Genomic DNA, 22,988 nt, shown 5'->3' with positions numbered 1-22,988 from the left:
CACATACAATTTGAAGTATTTACTGAATGCATGGACATGCTTTACTAATACCAATGCAAACCTACCTTGCCATTGCATGTGCGCTCCTCCTGGCAAGAAGAGTCCATTGGGATGGAAGACTTCTCCATTTTTGTAGTATCTATCGTTGTAAAGACAACCACATTGTGAGAGGGGCATTGGTCTCCACTGAGAATGAAACCAAAATCACAAGCCCATCCTTCCTGACACAGAGCCTTACAGCTGTTGGGGGCAAACAGGCTATCACAAGTAGCAGGGCAACAAATCGCATAATGACTGTTTGCAGGGAGTTTGAACTCTGGAGTCAAATAGAATTGATGAAAGCTTGATTAATGAATGTTGGGGGGAGGGACTCTGAAAAATAATATTGATCAATATGAAATGTCTGACATACAGCAGAAGTCTTTTTTTCTTTTTTTTTCTCCCCCCAATTTCGTGGTATCCAATTGTTGTAGTAGCTACTATCTTGTCTCATTGCTACAACTCCCGTACGGGCTCGGGAGAGACGAAGGCTGAATGTCATGCGTCCTCCGATACACAACCCAACCAGCCGTACTGCTTCTTAACACATCGTGCATCCAACCCAGAAGCACCTGGCAACCTTGGCTAGCGCGCACTGCGCCCGGCCCGCCACAGGAGTCGCTGGTGCGCGATGAGACAAGGAGATCCCTACCGACCAATCCCTCCCTAACCCGGACGACGCTAGGCCAATTGTGCGTCGCCCCACGGACCTCCCGGTCGCGGCCGGTTACGACAGAGCCTGGGCGCGAACCCAGGGACTCTGATGGCACAGCTGGCGCTGCAGTACAGCGCCCTTAACCACTGCGCCACCCGGGAGGCCCACAGCAGAAGTCTTTGGGCCTCCATGCAAAGACCACAGCTCTTTTCTGCTGGCATGCTGCAGTGTACGTTTGGAGGCTACTGCATAGTGTGTTCTTGTTACCATCAGCGCCCTTAAAGAAGTCATCAAAGAAGCTGTTGGGATCCACCTTGGCGTGGCAGTTACGGAAGTGATTTTACCACAGAACTCATTGGTCTCAAAGTTCTATTTCTGCGTGACGTCACAGTTAGGACAATGGTTATTGTCTTTACAGCCATGGCTCGGGTACGACAAAACATACATTTTTACTGCTCTAATTACATTGGTAACCAGTTTATAAAAGCAATAAGGCACCTCTGAGGGTTGTGGTATATGGCGTTGCGTCGTGCATAAGAACAGGCCAACGCCGTGGTATATTGGTCATATACCACACCCCCTTGTGCATTGTTGCTTAAATATATCCCAGCATACCTCACCAGAACTAAACCTTTGTTTTCTTTGCTGAGGATAATGGTGTGTCCATAAACAACGACCTCCACCAACTTAGTGCTGTAGCCCCTGGGTCTCAACCTCGCCCTGTGCAATTGGGTCCTCGAATTTCTGACTGGCCACCCCAAGATGGTGAAAGTAGGAAACAACATATCCACTTCATTGATCCTCAACAGTGGGACCCCACAAGGGTGCGTGCTCAGACCTCTACTGTACTCCCTGTTCACCCAAAATTGCGTGGCCATGCACGCCTCAAACTCAATCGTCAAGTTTGCAGATGACACAACAGTAGTAGGCTTGATCACCAACAACAACGAGACAGCCTACAGGGAGCAGGAGAAGGCACTCGTAGTGTGGTGTCAGGAAAACAACCTCTCGCTCAACGTCAACATAACAAAGGAGATCATCGAGGACTTCAGGAAACAGCATAGGGAGCACCTCCCTATACACATCGAAGGGACAGCAGTGGAGAAGGTGTAAAGTTAAGTTCCTCGGCGTACACATCATGGACAAACTGAAATGGTCAACCCACACAGACGATGCAACAGCGCCTGTTCAACCTCGGGAGGCTGAAGAAATTCAGCTTGTCACCTAAAACCCACACAAACGTTTACAGATGCACAATTGAGCGCATCCTGTCGGGCTGTATCACCACCTGGTATATGGCAACTGCACCACCCACAACCACAGGGCTCTCCAGAGGGTGGTGCGAGAGAGAGATTAAAGTAGACGGCACGCGTCAAAATGATTGATTGATGACCTTACGTCATGATGACCTGTGCGTGTCCGAAGATGTGCCCCCTCCCCGTCCCCCCTGTTCCTGTGGTCACGTGTTAGGTTGTGTTATTTCAGATCTATATGTCATCCTTTGAAGTAGTCCTGTTGATGGATGTCTAGGGGCCTTGTTGAACTGGGGTTGTTGTGTTTGAACTTTTGGACCGGGTATGACCCCCCAGTTTTATTGCCCTTATGTTTGTTATCTATGGAGCAGGAATGTGTGTGTGTGTGTGTGTGTGTGTTAGAAACAAGGTCCCTTGGCATTGTGTCCATTTCAGGCTTTAAACAACAATTAAACAGCCATCTAAATAATGTTTCTCAGCCTAGTTTCCTATTTAGTACTCTTTATATGTACAGGCACAGAGCTTCCAGATGGCTCCAGCCTAAGGATTTTCAGTGCATGTACACCTGGGGAGATTAGAACCCCAAAGAAAAGATCCTAAAGGTAATTTCAGGTTTATCATGACAGCCACTTTATGAAAGGCCTTTACTTATGGCTAAACAGCTTCTGCACAGCTTATTAATTAAGGCTGTGGGATGAAATGAGGTGTTTCTAGGAGGGCTTAAACACATCTACAGTGAAACAAACATGTACACTTTACACACATATTTATTGACTTTTAAAAATACCACAGTAACATGACAGAATTTGTGCAAATGCAACGAAATCTGCTAGGGGATATTAAATGTACAACAGTAGTATTAGGTAACAAGCAATACGTGTTAAACATGTGGCACAGGCAATCATGACAGCCTCTTTATGAAAGTCCTTTAACTATGGCTAAACAGTTTTCTACACATCTTATTCATTAATGATGTGGGCATACCCAGGGTTTACAGGCAGGAACGGTTGATCTACACATGGAGGGAAAACTTACGGAGTTTTGATGGAGCGGGCAAGCGTCTTTGAGTTGATGAATTTGAAACGGATAATGGTCGGGGCTAACCGGACCATCTATCTGTAAGAAATAGTAAACATTTTGGAATTATAACATGTGTTAAAATGTATGTACTAAATATTATGAATTAAATCACTGGTTTTAAAAATGTATCTCACGCTTTAACGATAGGGGAAAAGGTCATTTCATATTTCAGCCAACACATCAAGATCTAACAGGGTTGAGTGGGGATTCATAGTACAACAGGAGGCTTCTGTAACCTGCAATACGTGTTAAATATGTTTTACATACATCCACGACTGAATGGTTTCACAAACTACATTTAAAGGTTTTGTCAGAAAGCTGTAACAGGCCTCATTCACCAGTCTAGAGATGAACCTAGATACACCAAAAACATCGCCGCTTAGAGCAGCTTGGAGATTATTAGCCATGTAAGTGGGGAGCAAAAGAGTGGATTTAACCAACTCTGTACAAACCCCGACACGTGGTATGATAACTCTGACGCGTACGTCTAATGATTATTGTAGATGTTTACAACTGAGGGAGTTGACAGTAGGTCAATGAGATGTATAAAGGCAAATTGACATAACGGACCTCAAAGACCAACAGCCTTCTTAATAATATAGAATGCAGGGGTGTGTACTGAACATGTAACCATTATAAAACACACAAAAAAAAAAATGTCTCGAAACACCCCCTAGTTAGGGACAGAACGCGGAGCATATACTTTAACACTATGTTACCACAGCTTTAGCGCAAACCCACAGCCCCGAATATTTAGCTGCCAGGACAGATTAAAAAAGAGATGTGAATAAGTGAAACCCTCCTAATAGATATTTCTGAAGGCTACTGGACATAGGTGATTGGGAAGCGACTGTTAGACGTAGATTCTCAGAAGCAATTTATAGTATTTCCTACAATGGTATGTTATAAAGTTTGTAATAATGTACAACTGTAGGCCTCCAATGTTTTTACATAAAACACTAATGATGCATGTTTAAATATTATTCAAATTTGTTACTTAATTCAAACATGTCTTAAAGGTTGTACGAAATATTTTGGAATTCAATAAAAGGAATTTTAAAAAACTGTATCTCACTCGTAACTATGTGAAACGGTATTTCACATCTTCACCCAACTCTGTCGCGAAGAAAAAGACATTGAAAATCAGGGTGCGTGCATGAGTGTGCGTGTGACGGAGCAGCAGGAGTGTGTGTGTGTGTGTGCGTTTCAAAAAACAAAGGGTTTGTGTGTGTGGGTTCAACATGGGGTCCCAGCCCTCTATCTGTAGAGAATCGTTTGAAACCCAAAGTTTGCACTATCAAGCATATGGCATGTCAAGGTATCGGCCGACCGCCCGGGGTTAAACATGGATATCTAATCAACGCACCAGGACCCCAACAAACCGGTTGACAGAACGGCTCTTTGAATTCACAGCCTTTTGGTCTAAAGCAAACATAGTTGCATACAGGATATCTCTCGAAACTCATTCCGTACTTTAACAAGTTAGGGACAGAACGTCTATTTTTAACACGGTTAGCACGGCTTTAGCGCAAACCCAAAGGCCCGAATATTTAACTGCCAGGACAGATAACATAGTCTGTAAAGCCCTCCTAATGGATATTTCTGAAGGCTACAGGACATAAGTGATTGGGAAGCGACTGTTAGACGTAGATTCTCAGAAGCAAACGGCGCCCTGTCCTTTACGTAGCCCTTCACGATCACACATTTTTAGGCGTAAGTCCAAATAATCACATACCCAAGAATATTTATATATTAAAAAAAGAAAAGTGTGCACTCTGAACGACGTTGTAAGACAACAGGCAGCAGTCCCATGACAGATAACATAGTCTGTGAAGCCCTCCTAATGGATATTTCGGGAGCTGAGTAAGTGAAAAATATATTTTAAGTTTTGTTTGAATATTATCGTGATATTATTGTAATATTAAACACGAGTTATTTGTGTTTTAAACAGGGGGGGGACAACGATTTTTTGTATTTTTTGTATTTATTTTAGGTATGATGGACATCGGACACATAGGGTGACTTGGATGCATTAGGGACTCTGAACGACATCGGAGGAACCGATGAAACAGACAGTATTCGGTCTTTTTGTATGAACGTTTTTCCAAACACTCCAAGAACAGAGAATTTAAACGTCCCGACAACAACCCCGGGAACCACCACCCCCACACAACATATTCCAGACCCCAACAACAAAAGCACAACGGTGGCCCAAGTGCATTGCGCAGAATCACCAGAGGTATTAATTCTAGGCATTTAAATGTATGTTTTTAAAAATGAAGACTATTTATACAATGAAACAATGTTTTTTTTATTCACACTGTTTGTAAACAATAACTTTTGCCCTCTTAGGGTCTACTTGACCCGCTTATTGATTAGAAAGTATGATTAGAAACCAAGGCTGTGGAATATATTCTCTCTCACAGGCTATGAAAAAGACAAAAGCTAGGACATTGACTCCGGAGTGTTGAACTTATGCCCACTCTACAACAACCCAGGTTGTTATATGCCCCCTGAGGATCATCTACGAACGTTGGAACATCTACAACTATTGAAGATGCAAAAAGGGGTTTTCAGAAATACATTTGGTTTGCAGATATGTATTATTATAAAAATAATATAACATTATTATCATAATCTAAAACACTTTAAATGAGCTCTAATTCAAACATGCAAGGATATATATATATATATATATATATATATATATATATATATATATATATATATATATATATGATTACCCACTTTAAAACTGTTGCTGCAATATCACTTCTCAATGTGTGTACATTTCAAGCTTTCAACAACAATAAACCAACCAGCTCAATAATGTTTCTCAGACTTACACACTGTTGAGTTTTCCTAGTTAGTAAAGAAACAACCACTAAGCCAAAACCCAAAAAGTTGTAATATAATCTGTATACAAGTCATTCTATACAGAAAACAGGTACATTTTGATTGATCAAGAATTCCCAATAGGTTTGTGTCACGCCCTGACCATAGTTTGCTATGTATGTTTATAGGTTTTGTTTGGTATGGGTGTGATCTGAGTGGGCATTCTATGCTGTATGTCTAGTTTGTCTTTTTTCTGTGTTTGGCCTGATATTGATATTTTCAATCAGAGGCCTGTGTTAGTCGTTGTCTCTGATTGGGAACCATATTTAGGTAGCCTGTGTTGTCATTGTTGGGTAATTGTCTATGTTAGGTGCTTGTGTCAGCACATTTGGTATATAGCGTTACGGTCGTTGTTCATTTATTGGCTTGTTCAGTTTACTTTGTGTTTTCGTCATCCATTAAAACGATGCATTCACACCACGCAGCGCTTTGGTCCGCTTCTTATTACCCATGACGCTCGTGACAGCTTGATCTGATCCTCAACCCTATTACGACAGCAAATAATGCACAGTCATATGCAAAACCATAAAACTCTGACAAGAAAACAATGAAAACCTTAACACGACTACACGCATTGCCATTATTTTAGTTAACAGCCACCCAGGGTTGAGTTTGGTACTTTTTCTTTGTACAAGCACCATGCCTCCAAGGGCTGACAACCGTATTCACAATGAGAAATATAGTCTAATAAAACAAATGTCTGCATAATGAAAGACATGAAAACTGTAGCCAACAATGTATTTCGATCTGTTTTAAACGTGGATATTGTCAGTAAGGTCACGGAGACTAACAATAGACAATAGTTATTGTGGGAGGTTTAGGGTTAAAATATATGGGAACGATCAGGAATGTTAGAGATTTGGTCACTGGGGCGATTTTGAAAGAAGGAGATTAGAACCACAAAGTAATAGGGGGGTAAGAGATCCTAAAGGTAATTTCATATTTCGGTCAACACATCAAGATCTAACAGGGTTGAGTGGAGATTCATAGTACAACAGGAGGCTTCTGTAACCTGCAATACGGGTTAAATATGTTTTACATACATCCACGACTGAATGGTTTCACAAACACCCTTTAAAGGTTTTGTAAGAAAGTTGTAACAGGCCTCATTCACCAGTCTAGAGATGAACATAAAGACAACAAAAACATCAACGTTTAGAGCAGCTTGGAGATAATTACCCATGTAAGGGGGGCGCAAAGAGCTGATTTACCTCTACGGTCAAATGCATCTATAGTTTTTAATGAAGTGGTCGCTGCATTCATTTAGATGCTTTCAACATAGTCTAGAACCAGTAAGAACATAGATTGAATGATAGGCTTTGTGCTATTGAGTAAGAGGCCTGACCCATTTCTAAGTAAGAAGCCACACTTTTTATATTCAGCTTCTGAATTAACTAACTCATAAATATGTTTTTAAGGCAGCTTAACGTATATACTAGTACAACATACTAGGTACAGTGCCTTGCGAAAGTATTCGGCCTTTTGAACTTTGTGACCTTTTGCCACATTTCAGGCTTCAAACATAAAGATATAAAACTGTATTTTTTTTTGTGAAGAATCAACAACAAGTGGGACACAATCATGAAGTGGAACGACATTTATTGGATATTTCAAACTTTTTTAACAAATCAAAAACTGAAAAATTGGGCGTGCAAAATTATTCAGCCCCTTTACTTTCAGTGCAGCAAACTCTCTCCAGAAGTTCAGTGAGGATCTCTGAATGATCCAATGTTGACCTAAATGACTAATGATGATAAATACAATCCACATGTGTGTAATCAAGTCTCTGTATAAATGCACCTGCACTGTGATAGTCTCAGAGGTCCGTTAAAAGCGCAGAGAGCATCATGAAGAACAAGGAACACACCAGGCAGGTCCGAGATACTGTTGTGAAGAAGTTTAAAGCCGGATTTGGATACAAAAAGATTTCCCAAGCTTTAAACATCCCAAGGAGCACTGTGCAAGCGATAATATTGAAATGGAAGGAGTATCAGACCACTGCAAATCTACCAAGACCTGGCCGTCCCTCTAAACTTTCAGCTCATACAAGGAGAAGACTGATCAGAGATGCAGCCAAGAGGCCCATGATCACTCTGGATGAACTGCAGAGATCTACAGCTGAGGTGGGAGACTCTGTCCATAGGACAACAATCAGTCGTATATTGCACAAATCTGGCCTTTATGGAAGAGTGGCAAGAAGAAAGCCATTTCTTAAAGATATCCATAAAAAGTGTTGTTTAAAGTTTGCCACAAGCCACCTGGGAGACACACCAAACATGTGGAAGAAGGTGCTCTGGTCAGATGAAACCAAAATTGAACGTTTTGGCAACAATGCAAAAGGTTATGTTTGGCGTAAAAGCAACACAGCTGAACACACCATCCCCACTGTCAAACATGGTGGTGGCAGCATCATGGTTTGGGCCTGCTTTTCTTCAGCAGGGACAGGGAAGATGGTTAAATTTGATGGGAAGATGGATGGAGCCAAATACAGGACCATTCTGGAAGAAAACCTGATGGAGTCTGCAAAAGATCTGAGACGGGGACGGAGATTTGTCTTCCAACAAGACAATGATCCAAAACATAAAGCAAAATCTACATTGGAATGGTTCAAAAATAAACATATATCCAGGTGTTAGAAGTCAAAGTCCAGACCTGAATCCAATCGAGAATCTGTGGAAAGAACTGAAAACTGCTGTTCACAAATGCTTTCCATCCAACCTCACTGAGCTCGAGCTGTTTTGCACATCGAGAGACTGAATTTTTTTTCCCATTCCTCCTTGCAAAGCAGCTCAAGCTCAGTGAGGTTGGATGGAAAGCATTTGTGAACAGCAGTTTTCAGTTCTTTCCACAGATTCTCGATTGGATTCTCCGTCCCCGTCTCAGATCTTTTGCAGACTCCATCAGGTTTTCTTCCAGAATGGTCCTGTATTTGGCTCCATCCATCTTCCCATCAAATTTAACCATCTTCCCTGTCCCTGCTGAAGAAAAGCAGGCCCAAACCATGATGCTGCCACCACCATGTTTGACAGTGGGGATGGTGTGTTCAGCTGTGTTGCTTTTACGCCAAACATAACCTTTTGCATTGTTGCCAAAACGTTCAATTTTGGTTTCATCTGACCAGAGCACCTTCTTCCACATGTTTGGTGTGTCTCCCAGGTGGCTTGTGGCAAACTTTAAACAACACTTTTTATGGATATCTATAAGAAATGGCTTTCTTCTTGCCACTCTTCCATAAAGGCCAGATTTGTGCAATATAAACAACTGATTGTTGTCCTATGGACAGAGTCTCCCACCTCAGCTGTAGATCTCTGCAGTTCATCCAGAGTGATCATGGGCCTCTTGGCTGCATCTCTGATCAGTCTTCTCCTTGTATGAGCTGAAAGTTTAGAGGGACGGCCAGGTCTTGGTAGATTTGCAGTGGTCTGATACTCCTTCCATTTCAATATTATCGCTTGCACAGTGCTCCTTGGGATGTTTAAAGCTTGGGAAATCTTTTTGTATCCAAATCCGGCTTTAAACTTCTTCACAACAGTATCTCGGACCTGCCTGGTGTGTTCCTTGTTCTTCATGATGCTCTCTGCGCTTTTAACGGACCTCTGAGACTATCACAGTGCAGGTGCATTTATACAGAGACTTGATTACACACATGTGGATTGTATTTATCATCATTAGTCATTTAGGTCAACATTGGATCATTCAGAGATCCTCACTGAACTTCTGGAGAGAGTTTGCTGCACTGAAAGTAAAGGGGCTGAATAATTTTGCACGCCCAATTTTTCAGTTTTTGATTTGTTAAAAAAGTTTGAAATATCCAATAAATGTCGTTCCACTTCATGATTGTGTCCCACTTGTTGTTGATTCTTCACAAAAAAAAATACAGTTTTATATCTTTATGTTTGAAGCCTGAAATGTGGCAAAAGGTCGCAAAGTTCAAGGGGCCGAATACTTTCGCAAGGCACTGTACCTAGTATGTTGTACTAGTATATACGTTAAGCTGCCTTAAAAACATATTTATGAGTTAGTTCATTCAGAAGCTGAATATAAAAAGTGTGGCTTCTTACTTAGAAATGGGTCAGGCCTCTTACTCAATAGCACAAAGCCTATCATTCAATCTATGTTCTTACTGGTTCTAGACTATGTTGAAAGCATCTAAATGAATGCAGCGACCACTTCATTAAAAACTATAGATGCATTTGACCGTAGAGGTAAATCAGCTCTTTGCGCCCCCCTTACATGGGTAATTATCTCCAAGCTGCTCTAAACGTTGATGTTTTTGTTGTCTTTATGTTCATCTCTAGACTGGTGAATGAGGCCTGTTACAACTTTCTTACAAAACCTTTAAAGGGTGTTTGTGAAACCATTCAGTCGTGGATGTATGTAAAACATATTTAACCCGTATTGCAGGTTACAGAAGCCTCCTGTTGTACTATGAATCCCCACTCAACCCTGTTAGATCTTGATGTGTTGACCGAAATATGAAATTACCTTTAGGATCTCTTACCCCCCTATTACTTTGTGGTTCTAATCTCCTTCTTTCAAAATCGCCCCAGTGACCAAATCTCTAACATTCCTGATCGTTCCCATATATTTTAACCCTAAACCTCCCACAATAACTATTGTCTATTGTTAGTCTCCGTGACCTTACTGACAATATCCACGTTTAAAACAGATCGAAATACATTGTTGGCTACAGTTTTCATGTCTTTCATTATGCAGACATTTGTTTTATTAGACTATATTTCTCATTGTGAATACGGTTGTCAGCCCTTGGAGGCATGGTGCTTGTACAAAGAAAAAGTACCAAACTCAACCCTGGGTGGCTGTTAACTAAAATAATGGCAATGCGTGTAGTCGTGTTAAGGTTTTCATTGTTTTCTTGTCAGAGTTTTATGGTTTTGCATATGACTGTGCATTATATGCTGTCGTAATAGGGTTGAGGATCAGATCAAGCTGTCACGAGCGTCATGGGTAATAAGAAGCGGACCAAAGCGCTGCGTGGTGTGAATGCATCGTTTTAATGGATGACGAAAACACAAAGTAAACTGAACAAGCCAATAAATGAACAACGACCGTGACGCTATATACCAAATGTGCTGACACAAGCACCTAACATAGACAATCACCCAACAATGACAACACAGGCTACCTAAATATGGTTCCCAATCAGAGACAACGACTAACACAGGCCTCTGATTGAAAATATCAATATCAGGCCAAACACAGAAAAAAGACAAACTAGACATACAGCATAGAATGCCCACTCAGATCACACCCATACCAAACAAAACCTATAAACATACATAGCAAACTATGGTCAGGGCGTGACACAAACCTATTGGGAATTCTTGATCAATCAAAATGTACCTGTTTTCTGTATAGAATGACTTGTATACAGATTATATTACAACTTTTTGGGTTTTGGCTTAGTGGTTGTTTCTTTAATTAACTAGGAAAACTCAACAGTGTGTAAGTCTGAGAAACATTATTGAGCTGGTTGGTTTATTGTTGTTGAAAGCTTGAAATGTACACACATTGAGAAGTGATATTGCAGCAACAGTTTTAAAGTGGGTAATCATATATATATATATATATATATATATATATATATATATATATATATATATATATATATATATATATATATATATATATATATATATCCTTGCATGTTTGAATTAGAGCTCCTTTAAAGTGTTTTAGATTATGATAATAATGTTATATTATTTTTATAATAATACATATCTGCAAACCAAATGTATTTCTGAAAACCCCTTTTTGCATCTTCAATAGTTGTAGATGCTCCAACGTTCGTAGATGATCCTCAGGGGGCATATAACAACCTGGGTTGTTGTAGAGTGGGCATAAGTTCAACACTCCGGAGTCAATGTCCTAGCTTTTGTCTTTTTCATAGCCTGTGAGAGAGAATATATTCCACAGCCTTGGTTTCTAATCATACTTTCTAATCAATAAGCGGGTCAAGTAGACCCTAAGAGGGCAAAAGTTATTGTTTACAAACAGTGTGAATAAAAAAAACATTGTTTCATTGTATAAATAGTCTTCATTTTTAAAAACATACATGTAAATGCCTAGAATTAATACCTCTGGTGATTCTGCGCAATGCACTTGGGCCACCGTTGTGCTTTTGTTGTTGGGGTCTGGAATATGTTGTGTGGGGGTGGTGGTTCCCGGGGTTGTTGTCGGGACGTTTAAATTCTCTGTTCTTGGAGTGTTTGGAAAAACGTTCATACAAAAAGACCGAATACTGTCTGTTTCATCGGTTCCTCCGATGTCGTTCAGAGTCCCTAATGCATCCAAGTCACCCTATGTGTCCGATGTCCATCATACCTAAAATAAATACAAAAAATCGTTGTCCCCCCCCTGTTTAAAACACAAATAACTCGTGTTTAATATTACAATAATATCACAATAATATTCAAACAAAACTTAAAATGTATTTTTCACTTACTCAGCTCCCGAAATATCCATTAGGAGGGCTTCACAGACTATGTTATCTGTCATGGGACTGCTGCCTGTTGTCTTACGACGTCGTTCAGAGTGCACACTTTTCTTTTTTTAATATATAAATATTCTTGGGTATGTGATTATTTGGACTTACGCCTAAAAATGTGTGATCGTGAAGGGCTACGTAAAGGACAGGGCGCCGTTTGCTTCTGAGAATCTACGTCTAACAGTCGCTTCCCAATCACTTATGTCCTGTAGCCTTCAGAAATATCCATTAGGAGGGCTTTACAGACTATGTTATCTGTCCTGGCAGTTAAATATTCGGGCCTTTGGGTTTGCGCTAAAGCCGTGCTAACCGTGTTAAAAATAGACGTTCTGTCCCTAACTTGTTAAAGTACGGAATGAGTTTCGAGAGATATCCTGTATGCAACCACCCCCCTGTATGTTTGCTTTAGACCAAAAGGCTGTGAATTCAAAGAGCCGTTCTGTCAACCGGTTTGTTGGGGTCCTGGTGCGTTGATTAGATATCCATGTTTAACCCCGGGCGGTCGGCCGATACCTTGACATGCCATATGCTTGATAGTGCAAACTTTGGGTTTCAAACGATTCTCTACAGATAGAGGGCTGGGACCCCATGTTGAACCCACACACACAAACCCTTTTTTTTTAAAACGCACACACTCCTGCTGCTCTGTCACACGCACACTCCTGCACGCACCCTGATTTTCAATGTATTTTTCTTCGCGACAGAGTTGGGTGAAGATGTGAAATACCGTTTCACATAGTTACGAGTGAGATACAGTTTTTTAAAATTCCTTTTATTGAATTCCAAAATATTTCGTACAACCTTTAAGACATGTTTGAATTAAGTAACAAATTTGAATAATATTTAAACATGCATCATTAGTGTTTTATGTAAAAACATTGGAGGCCTGCCGTTGTACCGCACACTCACGCATGCACCCGGATTTTCTGTGTCTTTTTTCTTCGTGACAGACCGGGTTGATGGCTGGAAAGGACATTTTCCCTTCGTTAAAGGGTGAGATACTGTTTTAAAACCATTGATTTAATACCAAAATATATAGTACTCACTTTTTAAAGACATGTTAGAATTAATTACCAAATTGTACTATTATTTAAACATGCATCATTAGTGTTTTTATGTAAAAACATTGGAGGCCTACAGTTGTACATTATTACAAACTTTATAACATACCATTGTAGGAAATACTATAAATTGCTTCTGAGAATCTACGTCTAACAGTCGCTTCCCAATCACCTATGTCCAGTAGCCTTCAGAAATATCTATTAGGAGGGTTTCACTTATTCACATCTCTTTTTTAATCTGTCCTGGCAGCTAAATATTCGGGGCTGTGGGTTTGCGCTAAAGCTGTGGTAACATAGTGTTAAAGTATATGCTCCGCGTTCTGTCCCTAACTAGGGGGTGTTTCGAGACATTTTTTTTTGTTGTGTGTTTTATAATGGTTACATGTTCAGTACACACCCCTGCATTCTATATTATTAAGAAGGCTGTTGGTCTTTGAGGTCCGTTATGTCAATTTGCCTTTATACATCTCATTGACCTACTGTCAACTCCCTCAGTTGTAAACATCTACAATAATCATTAGACGTACGCGTCAGAGTTATCATACCACGTGTCGGGGTTTGTACAGAGTTGGTTAAATCCACTCTTTTGCTCCCCACTTACATGGCTAATAATCTCCAAGCTGCTCTAAGCGGCGATGTTTTTGGTGTATCTAGGTTCATCTCTAGACTGGTGAATGAGGCCTGTTACAGCTTTCTGACAAAACCTTTAAATGTAGTTTGTGAAACCATTCAGTCGTGGATGTATGTAAAACATATTTAACACGTATTGCAGGTTACAGAAGCCTCCTGTTGTACTATGAATCCCCACTCAACCCTGTTAGATCTTGATGTGTTGGCCGAAATATGAAATGACCTCTTCCCCTATCGTTAAAGCGTGAGATACATTTTTAAAACCAGTGATTTAATTCATAATATTTAGTACATACATTTTAACACATGTTATAATTCCAAAATGTTTACTATTTCTTACAGATAGATGGTCCGGTTAGCCCCAACCATTATCCGTTTCAAATTCATCAACTCAAAGACGCTTGCCCGCTCCATCAAAACTCCGTAAGTTTTCCCTCCATGTGTAGATCAACCGTTCCTGCCTGTAAACCCTGGGTATGCCCACATCATTAATGAATAAGATGTGTAGAAAACTGTTTAGCCATAGTTAAAGGCCTTTCATAAAGAGGCTGTCATGATTGCCTGTGCCACATGTTTAACACGTATTGCTTGTTACAGAATACTACTGTTGTACATTTAATATCCCCTAGCAGATTTCGTTGCATTTGCACAAATTCTGTCATGTTACTGTGGTATTTTTAAAAGTCAATAAATATGTGTGTAAAGTGTACATGTTTGTTTCACTGTAGATTTGTTTAAGCCCTCCTAGAAACACCTCATTTCATCCCACAGCCTTAATTAATAAGCTGTGCAGAAGCTGTTTAGCCATAAGTAAAGGCCTTTCATAAAGTGGCTGTCATGATAAACCTGAAATTACCTTTAGGATCTTTTCTTTGGGGTTCTAATCTCCCCAGGTGTACATGCACTGAAAATCCTTAGGCTGGAGCCATCTGGAAGCTCTGTGCCTGTACATATAAAGAGAACTAAATAGGAAACTAGGCTGAGAAACATTATTTAGATGGCTGTTTAATTGTTGTTTAAAGCCTGAAATGGACACAATGCCAAGGGACCTTGTTTCTAACACACACACACACACACACATTCCTGCTCCATAGATAACAAACATAAGGGCAATAAAACTGGGGGGTCATACCCGGTCCAAAAGTTCAAACACAACAACCCCAGTTCAACCAGGCCCCTAGACATCCATCAACAGGACTACTTCAAAGGATGACATATAGATCTGAAATAACACAACCTAACACGTGACCACAGGAACAGGGGGGACGGGGAGGGGGCACATCTTCGGACACGCACAGGTCATCATGACGTAAGGTCATCAATCAATCATTTTGACGCGTGCCGTCTACTTTAATCTCGCATCACGGGGGGCAAACTACCTGCCCTCCAGGACACCTACAGCACCCATTGTCACAGGAAGGCCAAAAAAGATAATCAAGGACAACAACCATCCGAGCCAAATAGCTTCTATCTCAAGGCCACCAGACTGTTAAACAGCCTTCACTAACACAGAGAGGCTGCTGCCTACATACAGACTTGAAATCATTGGCCACTTTAATACATAAATCATTAGTCACTTTAATAATGCCACTTTAATAATGTTTTCATATCTTGCATTACCCATCTCATATGTAGTGGGGCAAAAAAGTATTTAGTCAGCCACCAACTGTGCAAGTTCTCCCACTTAAAAAGATGAGAGAGGCCTGTAATTTATCATAGGTACACTTCAACTATGACAGACAAAATGAGAAAAAAAATCCCAGAACCACACGGGGGACCTAGTGAATTACCTGCAGAGAGCTGGGACCAAAGTAACAAAGCCTACCATCAGTAACACACTACGCCGCCAGGGACTCAAATCCTGCAGTGCCAGACGTGTCCCCCTGCTTAAGCCAGTACATGTCCAGACCCGTCTGAAGTTTGCTAGAGAGCATTTGGATGATCCAGAAGAAGTTTTGTGAGAATGTCATATGGTCAGATGAAACCAAAATATAACTTTTTGGTATAAACTCAACTCGTCGTGTTTGGAGGACAAAGAATGCTGAGTTGCATCCAAAGAACACCATACCTACTGTGAAGCATGGGGGTGGAAACATCATGCTTTGGGGCTGTTTTTCTGCAAAGGGACCAGGACGACTGATCCGTGTAAAGGAAAGAATGAATGGGGCCATGTATCGTGAGATTTTGAGTGAAAACCTCCTTCCATCAGCAAGGGCATTGAAGATGAAACATGGCTGGGTCTTTCAGCATGACAATGATCCCAAACACACCGCCCGGGCAACGAAGGAGTGGCTTTGTAAGAAGCATTTCAAGGTCCTGGAGTGGCCTAGCCAGTCTCCAGATCTCAACCCCATAGAAAATCTTTGGATGGAGTTGAAAGTCCGTGTTGCCCAGCAACAGCCCCAAAACATCACTGCTCTAGAGGAGATCTGCATGGAGGAATGGGCCAAAATACCAGCAACAGTGTGTGAAAACCTTGTGAAGACTTACAGAAAACATTTGACCTCTGTCATTGCCAACAAAGGGTATATAACAAAGTATTGAGATAAACTTTTGTTATTGACCAAATACTTATTTTCCACCATCATTTGCAAATAAATTCATTAAAAATCCTACAATGTGATTTTCTGGATTTTTTTCCCTAATTTTGTCTGTCATAGTTGAAGTGTACCTATGATGAAAATTACAGGCCTCTCATCTTTTTAAGTGGGAGAACTTGCACAATTGGCGGCTGACTAAATACTTTTTTGCCCCACTGTATATACTGTATTTTTATAACCTGCCCAGGGACTGCGGTTGAAAATTAGCCTGCTGGCTAAAACCGGCACTTTTACTGAAACGTTGATTAATGTGCACTGTCCCTGTAAAAATAAAATAAACTAAACTCAAACAAACTATTGCATCTTGCCTATACCGCTCGGTCATCGCTCATCCATATATGTATATATTCTTATTCCATCCCCTTACTTAGATTTTTGTGTATTAGGTAGTTGTTTTGGAATTGTTAGACTACTTTTGAGATGTTACTGTACTGTCAGAACTAGCCCAAGCACTTCGCTACACTAGCAATAACATCTGCTAACCATTTGTATATGACCAATACAATTTGGTTTAATTTGAATGTTCAATAGTCACCCTTGGGAGAATCGCTGTTGCTTGATACACAATATGACACATTTGATTGACATACCTGGGTTAGGAGAAGCAGGGGATCTGTAGCCATTGGCATAAGCTCCAACAATGTTGTAGATAGCCCACGCTATCCCCCATTCGCTATCTTTATGTAGTGTTGTCTTTCAAAAGGCCTTTTGCCTTTCGGTAGGCTGTCATTGTCAATAAGAATGTGTTCTTAACTGACTTGCCTAGTTAAATAAATGAAATAAATAAAGATCTCAGCCCATGAGTACTCGGTTACGTCCACTTTTTGCCACTCAATGTTAATGGGGATTGGAAACTTGTCCACCGTGAACCCACCAAGGTCCTTAGTGCAAGCCATCATTACGAGCATGTTGTTGAAGCCAGCTTGCCCCTCTAGAAAGCATGAAGTGCTGAATTGATCAGTTGGTAGAATGGTGAACAGAAAAGGGTCGTAGTATTGCTCCTTTCCTACGTCACCTCCGTTGAACTCATGCAGGATCTGAATGCCTTTGTTAGCGCTCAAGTAATAGGAATTTGGCCAGGTGACAAACGTTTGTCCTGGGAACATTGGTAGCATAATGGAATCTAGACCAGTTTGACTCAATTTAACTTGAGCGAACTGAGATGTTTGGATGTTAAGGCTATCATATCTGTTGATGTCTTTATGGAAAAGTAGGGGTCCAACAATGAATTAATTCCCCCAACTGTTAATGAGCTGGAGCTGCTCATAGACGGGGTTGCATCCAGTATATTTCTCAGTACAGCTGTGTCCTGATACAACTCCTACTGGGAGCTTAGAGATCACGTTGGAGCCACTCCGATCAAACTGGCTGTGAATCTGTACACTCTCAAAGGGCTTAAGGTCGATTGTCAGCTTGCTGCCTGCATGATACTTTTGCCTTGGAATGTCACCAGGGCAGTCAGATAAACCTCAACCCCAAAGTTATTCTCTTTGTAGTTGGTGATGGAAAACTCTTTGGAGAATGTATCACCAGTGATGTCCTTCACAGGGTAAACGTCCGTGGTGTCAGCTGTTTCCTTCTTGTAGTTGAAGGACAACACTGTGACCTCCTGGGAAGCTTCGATCAGGACAGTGGGGAGGTTCTTCTTGCTGCCAATCAATGTCCACACATTCGGATAGGTCAAAGATCACGCCTTTACCAGGGTCAACTGTCTTCTCATAGACCTTCCCAAGGGCAGTTATCTTGACCTTAGTGGGGTGGAGGGAGGTGGGGGGAGCTACCACTTCAATATTAAAGCTTGAGCCTTTATGGTCTTCCAAATAATTTTGCATGAAAGCTGTGGCAAACTCTTTCTCTGCTGGCCCATCAGAGCAGACTCGCAAAATCTTTTTTTTCTTCAAAAATCCTATCTATGGAAAACATGTCTAGTTGACTTAGGATAAGAACCAAGCAAGCCACCAACATAAAACAATAACTATTTCTAATGCAACATAAATTCTGAAGGTAAACTTGATAGTGCATTTAAGGTACTGCTAGATAATGACAATATTATGATTTGGTGAGGGAGAAAAACATTTATCTGCCTTAGTTTAGTCTGTAGACAAAGACGACCTTGGTAAATTTCATGGGAAAAACACTCCACATGAAAAAATACTACAGTTTACTACAGTACTGTATACTATAGAATTGTAAAGCATTCTGTAGTAAAGTGTAGTATAATGCAGAATACTATAATACACTCTTGTATCCCTCAATCATGTAGTGCTTACTATATCATGTTGTTGAATACTGTAGAATACTTTACTAAATACTGTACTATCCCTCGATCATGTGTAGTACTTAGAATTTAGTATACTACAATATTATTCACAAAAAACACTGTAGTAAATACTGTAGTAATGTCCACAAAAACACTAGTGTCTGCAAAAACTCTACAGTTTTTTTTAAACTATAGTAATACTACAGTATTTAATTTACATATACCCCACCCATTCCCCTCCGCCATATCTCAATTTGTGCCACCCATGAGTGAGAAAGCTACATGCCAAGTATCCGTTCAGATGCCAGTCCTACAGGTTATGGAAAATGTGCTCTTTTAGTGAGTTTCCTCAAGGAGAAAGCCTCCACTTCTATGTCAAAGATAATAAAACAAAAACACTATAGTATTTACCACAGTCATGCCTGCAAAAACACTACAGTAAATACTAGTGTAGTACTACTGCCAAGTCGGCAAAATCACCACAGTAAATACTACAATATACTGTATAAATATAATAATATTTATACTATATTATACTATATTATGTTATATTATGTTTTCAAACTCTCACTCAGTGCAATTAATTGTTATTCCTGACAATAACAGGACCTGACCTTACTCTCCTCCAGTTTAGTCTACACAAAATAGTTTGGTCGCAATAAGATTTTTTTTTTGCTTGCTCACTATCTAGTACTTTCCACCAAGCAGGAGAACTGTGAATCATTGCAGTGACCCCTTCATCCTTATGGCAAAAAAAGTATGATTATCCCCGACACCATACAACAGCCTCTCTTTGAAAAGAACAGGAACTAATAAGCACTAAAACACATCTAAAAGCCATGCCAAATGGATTCTAATTTCAGACCCACAGGACTAGACCTACTAGTCAACAAACATACAAAAACTCTGAAATCGCTTACTTGAATGACTGGCTACTGGCACCATTGTCAGGTGCCACCTGCCAGGACAGGTGTCACCTCTGTACATGGCAAACCCTTCTGTCCAGATGTTATCACATCTCATATCGACTGGGTGGGGTTCGGGGAATACATCAACACAATCCAGATGCTTGGTTGCTGTTTATGTGTATTCTGTTCCATAGTAACTCAAAACCATTTGCTATATCCACACCAATGCAGAGGTTAAAGGTCCAATGCTGCAGTTTTTACCTCAAAATCAAATAATTTCTGGGCAACAATTAAGTACCTTAGTGTGATGGTTTTCAATTAAAACAAAAATACAAACAAAAATAGCTTGTTAGCAAAGAATTTTGCCTGGATTATGTGGGAGTGGTTCAAGTGGGGAAGGGAAAACTAGCCATTATTGGCAGAGAGATTTGGAACTCTTTCCTATTGGTCTAATAACCCCATCCCATCAAAACAGACTGTAATTTCAGGCGGTCTTTTCAAACAGCTCTTACACTAAAATAGCATTATAATAATTTTCACAGTTTTATTCCAATCTCATTGTGTGGAAATCTACACTAAGTGTACAAAACATTAGGAACACCTGCTCTTTCCATGCCATATAGACTTACCAGACGAATCCAGGTGATAGCTATGATCCCTTATTGACGGCACTTGTTAAATCCACTATAATCAGTGTAGATGAAGGGGATGAGACCAGTTAAAGGATTTTTAAGCCTTGAGACAGTTGAGACATGGATTGTGTATGTGTGCCATTCAGAAGGTGAATGGGAAAGACAAAAGATTTAAGTGCCTTTGAACGAGGTATGGTAGTAAATGCCAGGCGCACCGGTTTGAGTGTGTCAAGAACTGCAATGCTGCTGGGTTTTTCACCCTCAACAGTTTCCTGTGTGTATCAAGAATGATCCACCACTCAAAGAACATCCAGCCAACTGTGGAACGCTTTCGACGCCTTTTAGAGTCCATTCACTGACGAAGTGAGGCTGTTCTGAGGACAAAGGAGTGTTCCTAATGTTTTGTACACTCAGTATATATAAAAACACAAGAATATCACATTTTTGACTGCACCTGGCCTTTAAGAAAAGCATACTGATGCATATGAAAAATAGATACACTGATTACATTTGGTAGCTTCAGAAAATGTGTATTGTAATATTCAGTAGATGTTATATCTAATGGCATACAATCCCTAACAAATATATTGCAGTTAAGTTGGTCTTTCAAAGCACAACAAAATGCGAGATGTACAATAGCTAAATGTCCAGCAGCTAAAATGGTGAGGGAACTCCTCTCTGTGCAAAATGTAGATTTCAGAATATTGGATGTTGTGTATTCCTGGAAATAATCAGAAATCTTGCCTTGCCAAATGTCACAATTCATTAATTAATGGAACGACATCAAATATATGGAAACCAGTTGTTTGACTCCCTTCCATTAATGCCATTCCATCCATTACAATGAGCCCATCCTCCCATAGCTCCTCCCACCAGCCACCTCTGCTTTTGTGCTAGGTTTAGGACATCATATTGTAGCTTATAGAGATCCCAACTAATGAATAAAACTATGTACTTTGGTTGAGATACAAAACCTCTAACACAATACAATAATTTGACTAGGTTAAATCAGTTTTTTGGACCTAACAATGCTTACAACATTTTCCATGTGGTTTCTGCCTTTCTGCCAATGCAAATATGGTGACATTATTCATTTTGTGTATGGTTTCCTAGAAACAAGGGGTGGCTCAACTAACCTTTTTCACCTCTAACCTATTGGTTTACAGAGCTGGTGAGTCATGGTTTTTAGCTGATTCGCTGCTGAGGAAATTGTATGCAATGCTATTGAATAACAGTATTTATGTTCAGGGTGGTGAATAAAAACATTGCTTTAGTCATACCCTACAGGAACTTTAAACCCAACACACTCAAGACATTGTTTGACATCTTCTGCTTCACAGAGTCGTGGCTGAACGACGACAATAACAACATACAGCTGGCTGGGTATACGATGTACCGGCAGGATAGAACAGCGGCATCTGGTAAGACGAGGGGTGGCGGTCTATGCATTTTTGTAAACAACAGATGGTGCACGATATCTAAGGAAGTCTCGAGCCATTGCTCACCTGAGGTAGAGTTTCTCATGATAAGCTGCAGACCACATTACCTACTGAGACAGTTCTCATTTATATTCTTTGTAGCTGTTTGCATACCACCATAGTCAGAGGCTGGCACCAAGTTAACATTTAATGAGCTGTATTCTGCCATAAGCAAACAAGAAAATGTTCACCCAGAGGCAACGCTCCTAGTAGCCAGGGACTTTAATGCAGGCGAACTTAAATCAGTTTTACCTAATTTCTATCAACATATTAAACGTGCAACCAGAGGGAAAAGAACTCTGGACCACCTATACCCCACACACAGAGATGCATACAAAGCTCTCCCTCGCCCTCCATTTGGCAAATCTGACCATTAATTCCATCTTCCTGATTCCTGCTTACAAGCACAAATTAAAGCCTCTAAGCACGGTGGCTAGGAAAAACTCCCTAGAAAGGCCAAAACCTAGGAAGAAACCTAGAGAGGAACCAGGCTATGAGGGGTGGCCAGTCCTCTTCTGGCTGTGCCGGGTGGAGATTATAACAGAACATGGCCAAGATGTTCAAATGTTCATAAATGACCAGCATGGTCAAATAATAATAATCACAGGCAGAACAGTTGAAACTGGAGCAGCAGCACAGCCAGGTGGACTGGGGACAGCAAGGAGTCATCATGCCAGGTAGTCCTGAGGCATGGTCCTAGGGCTCAGGTCCTCCGAGAGAGAGAAAGAAAGAGAGAGTTAGAGAGAGCATACTTAAATTCACACAGGACACCGGATAAGACAGGAGAAGTACTCCAGATATAACAAACTGACCCTAGCCCCCCGACACAAACTACTGCAGCATAAATACTGGAGGCTGAGACAGGAGGGGTAAGGAGACACTGTGGCCCCATCCGATGATACCCCCGGACAGGGCCAAACAGGAAGGATATAACCCCACCCACTTTGACAAAGCACAGCCCCCACACCACTAGAGGGATATCTTCAACC

Source organism: Oncorhynchus clarkii, chromosome 32, assembly GCF_045791955.1.
Source record: "Oncorhynchus clarkii lewisi isolate Uvic-CL-2024 chromosome 32, UVic_Ocla_1.0, whole genome shotgun sequence".
Classification (NCBI taxonomy): Eukaryota; Metazoa; Chordata; class Actinopteri; order Salmoniformes; family Salmonidae; genus Oncorhynchus; species Oncorhynchus clarkii.
Note: the sequence above shows the minus strand (reverse complement) of the source record.